The 12,984-nt window shown below is 33.8% G+C and overlaps 1 protein-coding gene across 1 annotated transcript in view; it reads right to left on the bottom strand.

Moving 5' to 3' along the window:
- The window catches only part of ATF7IP2 (activating transcription factor 7 interacting protein 2), a 118,373-nt gene extending 105,769 nt beyond the window's left edge, over positions 1 to 12,604 (bottom strand). The window contains exon 1 of the mRNA XM_074196386.1: positions 12,330 to 12,604. The gene's annotated coding sequence lies outside the window, so the exon portion shown is untranslated. The remainder of the gene's footprint in view (positions 1 to 12,329) is intronic.
- Between the last annotated feature and the right edge of the window lie 380 nt (positions 12,605 to 12,984).

Genomic DNA, 12,984 nt, shown 5'->3' with positions numbered 1-12,984 from the left:
AATGGATTAAAAAATCCAATAAAATGAAAAAGAATGACAGATTGTGTACCTATTGTCCACACACACTCAACATTTGTCATTTTCCTTTTCTATCATGTTAATCAATCTGATAGGTTTGAGGTGGTACCTCACAATTGCTTTCATTTTAATTTTTCTAATGAACAGTGATTTAGAGCATTTTTCTTGTGACTACAGATAGTTTTCTTTTGAAAACTGCCTTTAAAATCAAAGCTATTTATAGTTATATGAAAATTGCTCTAAATCATTACCAATTAGAGAAATGCGAATTAAAGTACCTCTGAAGTACCATCTCACACCTATCTGATTGGGCCAAAATGACCAGAAAGGACAATGTTCAATATTGGAAGGGATGTGGGAAATTTGGGACACTAATACATTATTGGTGGAGCTGTGAACTAATCCAACCTTTCTGGAGAACAATCTATAATTATGCCCAAAGGGCAATAAAAATGAGCATTCTCTTTGATTCTTCAGTACCACCTGAAGAAATCACAAAAAAGGGTAAAAACATCACTTGTGCAAAAATATTCACAATAGCCCTGTTTTTGGTAAAACAGAATTGGAAATTGATTGAATGTCCATCAATTGGGGAAAGGCTGTGATATATATATATATATATATATATATATATATATATATATATATATATATATATGTTTATGGGACATTGTTGTTCTATTAGAAACCAAGAGGGATGGAATTTCAGAGAAGCCTGGAAAGACTTGTATGAACTGATGTCGAGTGGGAGGAGCAGAGTCAGAAGAACATTAAACACCCTCACAACACATGGGGGTGATGATCAACCTTAATGGACTTGCTCATTCAATAAATGCAATAATCAGAGACAATTTTAGAGTCCTGGCACCGGAGAATGCCATCTGTATCCAGAGAAAGAACTGTGAGATTAAAACAAAGACCAAAGTCTATAACCTTCAATTTTTTTTTTAAAAAAAGTGTCTTATGGACTACATAATTTCGCTATCTCTAATATTTTATTTCATCCTCAAGGATATTATTTCTCTCTCAACACATTCAATTTCAATCAATGTATAGTATGGAAACAATATTATCAGACTGCCTTCTGAGGGAAGGATGAGGGAGAGAAGGAAGAGTGGGAGAAAAATTGTAAAATTCAAAACCTTACAAAAAACTACTGCTGTATATAATTGAAAAACAAAATATTAAGAAAAGCTATAAAAAAAAGAAAACTGCCTTTTACCTTTTATCAATTTAAGGAATGACTCTTATGTGTATAAATTTGACTCAGAAATTTTCTCTCCTGTTTCCTCTTGGGAAAGAATAGTTACCAACAGACAAAAAGAAAAAAAAAAGTATTGGAAAGATTAGTTTTTTCCAAATGGCAAATTTGACCCTTATAGCATGAAGGGTACTAAAGGAGATTTCACATATATAGATAGGAAGATTATTCCAAAAATGGGACCAAATACTTTCTAGAATGGAAAGACTTCCCAAGCTCTCTTGCTCAATTTATTTTTGTTCTATGTATTATAGAGAAATGTCTGTCTAGTGTTTTTCTCTTTATCAATGAAATATCTCCAATCAAATTCTGGGGCTAACATAGGCTTTGCTTCCTGCAGAGAGGTTTCTGGGCTGATTTCAAATAGAAGAGTCATACACTTGATCAAAAATTAAAAGACTGATCTTTGGTTTGCCAGATCTTTGGTTTGTCTCTCCTCACTGGGTCCTTCCTGATTCATAGCCTGACCTGAACTTCAGTGGATAAGCTGGGGTAGGAAGATGGGAGAAAGAATTTAGTTATAAACAATTTGTGATTGAAGATCTAAAGCAAGTAACAAGTAACCAAATCTGAACCACAACCTCAAAACTTCTTTTTTCTAATAAATATCCTCATGAGCATAAATATAAACACAACCTCTATCAAATTCACAAAAAAATCTAAAGACTTAGCATTATTAGCCATGTGAAATTGATCACTTTTTTCTTTCTTTCTTTCTTTCTTTCTTTCTTTCTTTCTTTCTTTCTTTCTTTCTTTCTTTCTTTCTTTTTATCATTTCTCAAGTTTCAAAATGGAACCAGCAGACAATTAAAATGGTTTGGCATTCAGATTCTTACTGTAACACTTACATTAAGCATATTTTTCCCTTCTGTGTGTTCAAATGATTTGCTTTTCTTTTTAATTTTTAACTTCTTTTAGAAAGATTTTATTTTGAATTTTACAATTTTTCCCCTAATCTTGCTTCACTCCCCCCACCCCCCCACAGAAGGCAGTCTGTTAGTCTTTAAATTGTTTCCATGGTATGCATTGATCTAAGTTGAATGTGATAAAAGAGAGATCATATCCTTAAGGAAGAAACATAAAGTATAAGCAATAGCAAAATTACATAAGATAACTTTTTTAAAAAAAATTAAATGTCTTTGGTCTTTGTTCAAACTCCATAATTCTTTCTCTGGATACAAATTATGTTCTCCATCACAGATATCCCCAAATTGTGCCTGATTATTGCACTGTTGTAATAAGCAACCATTAAGCAACCATTAAGGCTGACTGTCACCCCCATGTTGCTGTTAGGGTGTACAATGTTCTTCTGGTTCTTCTCATCTCACTCAGCATCAGTTCATGCAGATCCTTCCAGGTTTCCCTGAATTCCCATCCCTCCTGGTTTCTAATAGAACAATAGCATTCCATGACATACATATAACACAGTTTGTCAAGCCATTCCCCATTTGAAGGACAGAATGCAGACAAAAATTCATTATCCTGCAAAACTGAGCCTTCTTTTCCAGGTAAAGATGGACATTTAATGAAATAGGAGACATCCAACTTTTCCTGATGAAAAGACCAGAGATTAATAGAAAATTTGGAATTCAAACAGGCGGCTCAAGAGACAAATGAAAAGGTAAAAAACGGTAGAGGGCAAAAAAAAAAGAAAAAAATTGCTATCCAATAAGATTAAACTGATTATATCCCTACCTGGGAGAAAGACTCTAATAACTCTCAATAATTTTAATTCTATTAGAGAGAATTAGCCAGAGGTGATGGACACTCATGACCTTTCTGTGACTCAGATAGAATGATTTAAAAACAATACCTCCTTAATAATGGGAACTGTAAAGAGATGGTAGGATGGAGGAGACTAAATAGGTTAGATCTCATCATATTAAGAGGTGCAAAGGACTTATTGCAATAGAGGGGAAGAAGGAAGGAGGTGAGAACTGTCTGAATCTTACTCTCATCAGATTGGCTTAAAATTAACATACCTATGTGCAGTTAAGTTAAAAAAGTTATCTTACCTTTCAAGTATTAAAAGGGGAAAGGGGGAGGAAAAGAGGAACTAACAGAAGGAAGGGAAGGAAGAAGAGGCAAAGGGAAAAGGGAAAGAAAGGGGAGAGGTTTGGATATAAGAGGGCAAGCACACTGAAGGTGGTAGTATTCAGAAACAAAATACTGGGGAATATGGATAAAATGGAAAAAAAGGGGAAAATATAAACAGAGGGAAGATAGCATAGAAGGGCAATAAACAGTTAATAATTATTACTTTGAATGTGAATGAGGTGAAATCTCCCATAAAACATAAGTGAATAGCGGAGTAGATTAAAAACCAGAATCCTACAATATGCTGCTTACAAGAAACTTCATTTGAAGCATAGATACATATAGAGTAAAGGTAAAAGGTTGGAGTAAAATATATTTTGATTCAGCTGAAGTGAAAAAAAGCAGGGGTAGTAACCCTTATCTCAGACAAAGTAGCTGCAAAAATAGATAGCATTAAAAGAGATAAGGAAGGAAACTATATCCTCCTAAAAGATACCATAGACAATAAATTAATTTTAATACTAAATATGTATGTACTCAATAGTATAGCATACAAATTCTTAGAGGAGAAGTTGAAGGAGTTACAAGAAGACATAGACAGCAGAACTCTACTAGTGGGAGATCTCCACTTCCCACTCTCAGATTTAGATAATTCTAACCATAAAATAAACAAGAAGGAAGTTAAGGAGGTAAATAGATTATTAGAACCTAGACATGATAGATTTATGGAAGAAATTGAATGGGGATAGAAAGGAATATACTTTCTTTTCTTCAGTACATGGCACTTACATAAAAATTGCCCATATACTAGGGCATAAAAACCTAATAATCAATTGCAGAAAGGCAGAAATAATGAATACGTCTTTCTCAGATCATAATGCAATAAAAATCACATTCAATATTGGGGCAGGGAGATATAGACCCAAAACTAATTGGAAACTAAATAACCCCATTTTAAATAATGAGTGAATCAACCAACAAATTATAGAAATAATTGATTATTTTATCCTAGATAATGACAATAATGAAACAACATACCAAAACGTATGGGATACACTCAAGGTGGCTGTCAGGGGATATATTATATCTTTAAATGCTTATATGAATAAATTAGAGAAAGAGGAAATCAATGAACTAAATATGCAACTAAAAAATCAGAGAAAGAACAGATTAAAAACCCTCAAATAACAAATTAGAAATTCTAAAAATTAAAGGAGAAATTAATAAAATCAAAAGTAAGAAAACTACTGAACTAATAAATAAAACCAAGAGTTGTTTTTATGTAAAAACCAATAAAATTGATAAACCTCTGGTCAATTTGATTAAAAATAAAAGAAGAAAACCATATTTCTGGTATCATAAATGAAAAAGGTGAACTCACCACCAATGAGGAAGAAATTAAAGTAATCACTTGGAATTATTTTGCCCATCTCTACGCCAATAAATTTAACTATTCTTAAAAAAATACATAAAGTTCAAGTTAAAAGGCATTCTCCAAAAAAGAATCTCAACACACACATATATAAGCCAGTTTCAATAGCACTTGTCTCTGTTGTCTGCATGTTAACCCACTTAACAACCCAAGTATAACTGTGCTTAAAATACTTTCCAAGTATTTTTTTACAATTTTTTTACAATTAAAAGAAACTGCCACAGAGTAATATTATATAACAATGACAGAAACACTCCCATTGGAAATAAAAACTATTTACATTAAATAAGAAACCGGTTTTCAGGATTATATTTGCCATATTTACTATATGGTGCACTATGTATTGTGACAAAAGGGAGGCAAACAGCTTTCGACACTCAATACTACAACGTAGTGCAGTCTACTACATCTGAGTAAAACAAAGGGCAAATAGGAGGAAATGAAAAGGAGAGGGAGCAGGAACTTTGGTTGTTTCATTTCTGTTTTGGAGCCAATTGAACAAGCAGTCCCAGTCCTTTATTCAGTCCATCTGCAGTAGCATCACAGATGACTTCAATTACAGGCGTTCTCACTTTGCATAAATTTGAATTATGTAAATTTAACTCCCTGGCAGCTGCAGTGCTCTAATTCCCAGGGGCAACAGTGGGCAGCAGCAGTGGTGTATAGTGCCCTGCAGCAGCTCATGTTGCAGCCCCATGACAGAGGCATCCTCTGCTCCAGACTGTACCAGTCTCTGCAATGAAGGAAATGTAATGAAGGAAGATGCTACCCACAGCTGCCCCTGCCACTGCCCACTGCTGCTGCTGCCCCTGCTGCCTCTGTCTATGGCCCTGGGAAGATCCTGATTGTTAGTAAACACTAATAAGATGGAATTCCTAAGCTCATCTTTTGCCGACTGTATCATCAGTTCTTGGGACTCATTCACTCATTCTCTGTCATTACTATCAACTACAAAAAATAATTCTCGTGTATTCTGGCAATAAATGTCCTCTAGATCTGGTCACCTACATCCTACACTGTGAAGTTAATAATTTTGTCTTCTATAGTTTCTACACTGAAATAGTGGAAATGGTTTCAGCTTTTACAAAATAGTTGTTTTTCCTGCAGTACACAGGCCCATCCTTAAGAATTTACATTTCTTTTTTGTCAAAGAACTACTGGAAGTGGTTAGTAAACATATCTCTTGTGTTCCAAGTATGATATGACAAACCTTGGTGGAAGAAGCTCTTGAATGACTACTGATCCATTTTTTTTCCATTTTTCAGTCATTAGTTTTGTTCCCATAGATTTGCTTTGGACAGCAGCCATGTCAGTGTCAGGGAAACTATCGCAATGATTTCAATTTGTATTAGAATTAATTAGTCGATATAAAGGAGTGTTTTCTAAGGTCATAGTGTAAGAATAATTGATGTAAGCATTCTTCTAAAATTGGAAGTTTCACCCACAAGTCCATACAGAGTTTTGGGAAAGTGGACTCAAGCTTAGTACAAATGATAAAGGAATAACTCACAACTCCTACTGGAAGATCTTTTCTGCCTTTAATGGGGCAAAATTTCCTTGTAGGTATAGTGTAACTTTCTTGTAGTCTCCTTGTAAAGTCCTAAATCTATCTTTCCTAGATTTTTTAGGTTTCTGAAGCAATTACATAAACTAAATTTCATTACTTTGCTCACTTGAAATTGAAAAGCACAGAGAATTAACCCATCTAGGATAAGAAAAGTAATGGGGAAAGTATTTGTATATAATTTCTCTGATATGGGTTTAGTATACAAAATATACAGACAATAGATATATAAATAATAGCTATTCCCTAATAATCAAAGGAGACAGCTAAGTTCTTCAAAAACTGCAAAATAAAACTCTCAGATTTTACCTCAGACTCTGCAAATAGCTAAAAATGGTAAAAAAAATTCCAACAGTCAATGTGGAAGGTAGTGTGGAAATTTAGGCACACTAATTGTTGATGAAGCTGTGAAATGATACAGCCATTTTGTAAAGAAATTTAGAATTATTTAAATAAAGTGACTAAAATGTCCATATCTTTTGATTCAGAGATTCTATTATTGGGTGTTTATCCCAGGGAAGCTATCAACAAAAAAAGTTCCCATATACTCCAAAATATAGTAAATTTTTTTTTATAGAAAAACATTAAAACAAATTAGATGTTCATCAATTGTGGAATAGTTAAACAAATTGTGTTAACTTGCTAGTACTGTGATAATTTGCTAATTAGTATCACTGTTTTATGAAATATGTGTTTGAATACAAATAATGAATATAAAAAGTATGGAAAGATCTATATGAATTATGCAGTCAATAACTAAAGTCATAGTATCTACAATTTAAATGGAAAGAACATAAAAAAATTTTAAGTAAACAAAATTATAAAGATCAAGTGATTCTGTAATATGAGAAGACATCTCCAATCCACCCATTTGTAGAAGTGTGAGGTTCACAGATGTTACACATGTTTGTTTGTTTGTTTGTTTTAATGTAGCAATCTATTTTTCTGACTTTAAAACTTCCTTTATTTAAAAATACTATTTGCCATATGGGATGGCTCTTGGGAAATTGAAGGGATACATAGGATATAAGATTAACTTGGCTTGGTCTTGTGCCCTATTTATTGTCATTATTATTCTTTAGGTTTTTGGGTTTGTTTGTTTTTTTTTAGTAAATCTGACGTTGCTCTGTCAAAGTAATTTTCTAATTGTTCACAGACAGCCAATTCAGGGATAATCTCACATCTCTAGCACAGGTTCTATGAGGTGAAAGATCATTCAAAGGATCAAAGGAAGAAGAAGAAAAGACACCAGTGGTGATTGGTAAATCTCTGCTGAGGCAGCTATTTGTTGACCAGATAATTCCAATAATGAATTGTTCCATCTTTCCAGCATAAGTATTAGATATAACAGATTTTCTCTAGATTTTTCCAACTTCATTACTGCTACTCCTTTCTTGTGATTAATATGTGCACAAATTATTCTGGCCAAAGGAATCTAGAAATAATTGATTATAAAGAAAACAAGACCTTTAAGAGCATAGTTACTAAAAAAAAAAACCATGGATTTCAGAAAAGAAAATAGGAATTGGGAAATGACCATTTGATTAAAAAAAGTCTGGAAAAGGACTTTAAAATTCTGGATCCTAGTTTTAAATAGAGGAAGGATAAACACAAGGTCACGGGTGCCTGGAATCATGCAAAGTTAGGCAAAAGTACTTTAATCTGAAAAAGAAACGGGAAGGAGAACACTGCCTGGGTATATCCACAAAAGTGATACCATAGAGAGCTTCTATATTGTAAAAACAAAATTTCAACAGAGATTCCAAGAAATTCACAACAGACTAAATCCAAGAAAACTTTTTTGACTCATGGTATTAAAGGTTTACAGGCAAATACAATTAACCAAAGAAGCATTGGTATCCCTAGAGCTTGATGACAGAGGACTTTGCCATCACTAAATTGTAGTTCTCTATGATTGTATTTTACTTAAAAGGAACAGGAAGGGTAGCTTAAGGATGGGTGATGGATAATGGATAATGAAATAAACACATGTGAGGAAATCCAAATACAATGAAATACCAAAGTGGGCAGTTAGGTGGTGCAGCGGATAGAGCACTGGCTCTGGAGTCAGGAGGACCTGAGTTCAAATGTGACCTCAGATATTTAATAATTACCTAGTGATGTGACCTTGGGGAAGTCATTTAACCCTTGCAAAAACTAAATAAATTTTTTTTAAAAAAAGAAATACCAAAGGGAGTTTGGGGGTAATGTGTTAAAGGAAGCAGAAACTGAAACAATATTGTCATTAGACATAGACTACTTGAGGAAAAACAAATAGATCAGGAATTTGAAAACAATTCACAAGTCAGATGTGAGTTATGATATAGTTGTGTTGAGGAATCTACTATGTCAGAGATTTTGACTAAAGAAGATCAGTAAATGATTTCATGACTTGTCTTAATGATTATTTTATCATTCAAGAGCTGGAATAGCCAATGAGGAAAGACTTCTGTTCTGTATTGGATTTTCACCAATAAAGACCCACTAGTTGCTGAAATTAAGGGAACTTTAGTCAGAAGTGATTACTCCATCTTAGATTTAATGAAAGAGGAAAAGTAAACTAGTTGAGATGATGTCTAAGAGCAGGATTTGAATTTCAGAAATATCTGTCATGTACCCTAAGTTTCTGAAGAATAAATTTCAAAGGATTTAGAGGAATGGACAAATTTGAGTTCTGAGAAGAAAGCTAGGTCCTTGAAAAAGAGTAAGTGCTTGACCTCCAAGAAATAATGTGAGTACAATAAGTGCTGTGAATCCTTCAGTGAGGGTCTTAGGAAGAAGAAAAGACACCAATGGTGAATGGATAACTCCTTGCTGAAGCAGCTTTTCTTGACTAGATAACAATAATTGGATTCCATAGTGGGAGTTGATCCAGGAGTAATGGAAGATTTGCAAGAACAAAATTCTAAAGACACAAAGAAAAAACCATCTTAATTGGGGTGAGGGAAGAGAAATAAATAAAAAGTCCAATATAGGTTCAAAAAAGGGAAATAAGTATAATACTAACATTTTACAAATTTATAGTTTACAAATATCTAATTTTATTTTAATCCCTGGAGGAAAGTTATTATTCTTATTTTTAGAGTTCAGGAAACTAAGGTAAGCAGAGGTTAAAATGATTTGCCCAAGATTACATAGTGACTGAAGTGGGATTTGAGCTCATGTGTTCCTGACTCCAGACTTGGTGCTCTATCCACTAAGTTACCTAGCAAAGATAAAAGTGGGGAGTGGTTCTGTGTGTGTTAAAGTTCAGAATATTTTGAGATTAATGAAGAAACCCAAAGACAACACAAATAATTTTTTTTAATATTGGGGAAAGAAGATAATCAAAAAAATGTCAACACAACTGCTGGGATGAATGGAATGGCAAAAATAGAAGCAGAGAAGGCAAAATAGAAGGAAGAATGATGAAAGGAGGTAGAATGCCAGACTAATTTTGCTTAATGTACAGATGGCTTCTCTTAAAATCTCTTAAAATTGGGCAACATTTCCATTAGATCTTGAGTCCTCTCGTTCAATTAATTCAGAATGGTTCAAAGCTATCATTTTTCTTGACTGCATTCCTATGTCAAGAATAAAACTGTATCAAGAATATCAAGGATCAAGTCAGGCATGAAGAGTGAACAATTATCAAAGGTTAATAGGGAAAAGCAGAAGTAATTTTTTCCCATCTAAGTTTACAGAAACTCTGAAATCTATTCATGAGCTGCCAGGTTAAGAAATCCTTTTTTATGTTTTCTTTATTCCTTTTTATCAGCATCTCACTCTCATTTTGATTGTGGGAAAACTTAAGTAATTCAAGAATACTCGAATGGCACTTTTCAAGAACAATTTTTTCCCCAAAGTGTCAAAGGCTACAAAGAGGTAAGGAGAATTATGTAGCACTGATTAAGAAACATGAATATAAAAGGAAAGATATTTCAGAAATATAGCCTCACATACAAAAGCTATGTTTGTCAAACACAGAGAAAATAAAAAGAAGAGAAAGGATTCATTATTTAACATGCTCTTGATAAATTTCATTTATAATCTATTGGGAAATTGATTTAGATGTACAGATCCCACCATGTAACTCAGTGAATTTTGACTGGATATCATATAAAAATAAAAAATTCTAAAAACTATGGAAGAAAGTAGGATAGTATATTTATCTTATAGGGAAGATATTCTATTTAATAAACAGAAGGAATTATTAAAAAAGATGAATGAGATGGTGTTATAAAAATTAAATTATGATAAAAAATGTAAAAAGAGAAAAATAGGGGCAGCTAGGTAGGGCAGGGATAGAGCACCAGCCCTGGAGTCAGGAGGACCTGAATTCAAATTTGACCTCAGACACTTAATAATTGCCTAGCTGTGTGACCTTGGGCAAGTCACTTAACCCCATTGCCTTAAATAAATAAGAATATTGTGTGCCGGTTGGCTAATCTATTACTTGCAACTATTGTAACCTATTGCTTGACTCAGTCCAGCTGTAGTCAAGTTCTCAGGTGAGCATGAAGAGACGGGAGACAAAGATGGCAGGTTGTCCTCCATTTATTCAGCAACATGCAAGAGTTTAAATATACTTTTTAGTTCCTGGTTTACTCCCATTCACATGACATTTTTCTAAACAGCCAGTCAAATAATGCTTCTGTGCTCATAGACAGTAGATGATCAATGAGTTCAAAAGTTTACTTTCTCAGGCTTAGTGTTCTCACACAATGTTCCAGGAACTGCCAAAACATAAGGAACAGATTAGATCTGGGGAGCTGACCCAGGTAAGTAGGCCACAATGACCTGCCTGTGACCTTCAACAGTCTCTTACAAACAACAACAAAGCTGCAGGGTCCAACAAGGTTAAATAAGTCCAATAAGAGTTCCTAGAGGAGTTAAAGAAGGTGCCATAAATTATTTTAAAACCAAATAAAAGTACTAGTGGGAAAAAAAATATGAAAAGAGGCAGGACCTAGGGGGAAAATAATGAAAAAGAGATTTAACAACTTGGAAAAAAGAAGTATAAAACCTTACTGAAGAAAATAGCTCCTTGAAAATTAGAATTGACTAGATGGGAGCTAACTATGAAATATAAAGAAATTATGAAGTCTAAAAAACTTTTAAAGAAAGATGAAAATAAAAAAGATCTAATAAGAAAAATAACTTCTCTGGAAAACAAATTGGGGAAAGAGAATTTGAGAATCATCTGACTACCTGAAAGTTATGAAAAACAAAAGAGTGTAGCAATAATATCTCTAGAAATTATAAAAGAAATTCAACTGGTCTAGGATCCTAAGGTTTAAGTCATTGTTAGAGTTTTCTGGTTACCTAAGTACAAAAGCCTTACATGCCTGAAAAGCCATCAGTTCTCTTCACAGTAAGATGACAAATGTGTAGTCTGGGGAACTGTACCCAAGTGAATCAATGCTATATCCCATTCTTTCCATGCTTTTGGGTTGGGGGGTTTTAACATTTTTTTTCAATTAGAAAAATATTCACCCCTTCCTCTCCAATTAAGAAAACAAGCAAAAACAAAATTAAACAAAGTCAACTCTCTCTTACAAACATGTGTAGTTAAACAAAGCAAATTCCTAAATTTACCATGTTAAAAAAAGTTTTAATTCCCCCTCAAAGTCCTTTACTTCTCTATCAGGAGAAAGAAAGCATGTTTTATCACTAGTCCTTTGGAATCATGATTGGTCATTAAACTGATCAGAGTTCCTAAGTATTTCAAAAACTGTTGTAATGTTGTATAGTATTGTATAATAATATTGTAGATACTATTCCAGGAGGTTCTTCTTATTTAACTCTACTGGGAAGTTCAAGTCTTACCAGGTTTCCCTGAAACCATACCTTTCATTATTTCTTATAGCACAATAATATTTAATCATATTTATATACTATAACTTATTCAAGGGATTCAGATGGTGTCCTCTTTTGTTTCTAATTCTTTGACAATGCAAAAAAAAGCATCTGCCATAAATACTTTTGTATATATTTAGGATTTTTTTGCTGCTGGTAGAGAAAAGGCAGGGACTCACCTGAGTTCTCCCCAATTCCTCTTCAGACAACTTTAAAATTATCCCTCATAACAAACAAAAGGCTCAGGTAAAACAATTTTTCCCATCCAGGAAAACTTAGAAGGTTGGTAGGTGAAAGTGGAATATAGTCCATCACAGATAATGTCATCACAAGTTAGCAGCAGTTTTCCAGTCAATTGACTTCACAACAGTGGCTTCAGGTGCTCCCATCCCATAGTAAGGGAGTTCATAAACTGGTTAGAAGATGATTATAAGAGTCCTTTTACTGGCACTAGGTGCACAACTCTGTTTAATTGCTCATATGTGCATTCGACTTGCAGTCCTAAGTCACAGGATCAGGATGAGGAGAAACACTAGTGCCAGAACTTGTAGTCACATGGGGACTCTGGTTATATTTCCAGAATAGAAAGAGTGCTTGTGGTCCCACACAAACCAGAGCATGGGCCAGGAGAATAGTAAACATACCTGTCCTTAGATCATTCCATCTTGGAGAACTGAAAACTTTTGTGCCCCACAACTAGGACTGAAAACAGTTGCTTGAAAACTTGAAGTTTGGACTAGAAGAGATTCCCAAATGAAAATTTCCAGGAAATTTCCAGTCAAATTCCAGAGCTCTCACCTCAAGGAAAAATAATGGCAGCATCAAGTAAGAAGT

This window comes from Macrotis lagotis, chromosome 8 (genome assembly GCF_037893015.1).
Source record: "Macrotis lagotis isolate mMagLag1 chromosome 8, bilby.v1.9.chrom.fasta, whole genome shotgun sequence".
Taxonomy (NCBI): domain Eukaryota; kingdom Metazoa; phylum Chordata; class Mammalia; order Peramelemorphia; family Peramelidae; genus Macrotis; species Macrotis lagotis.
Note: the sequence above shows the minus strand (reverse complement) of the source record. Positions and strands in the feature narration are given on the sequence as shown.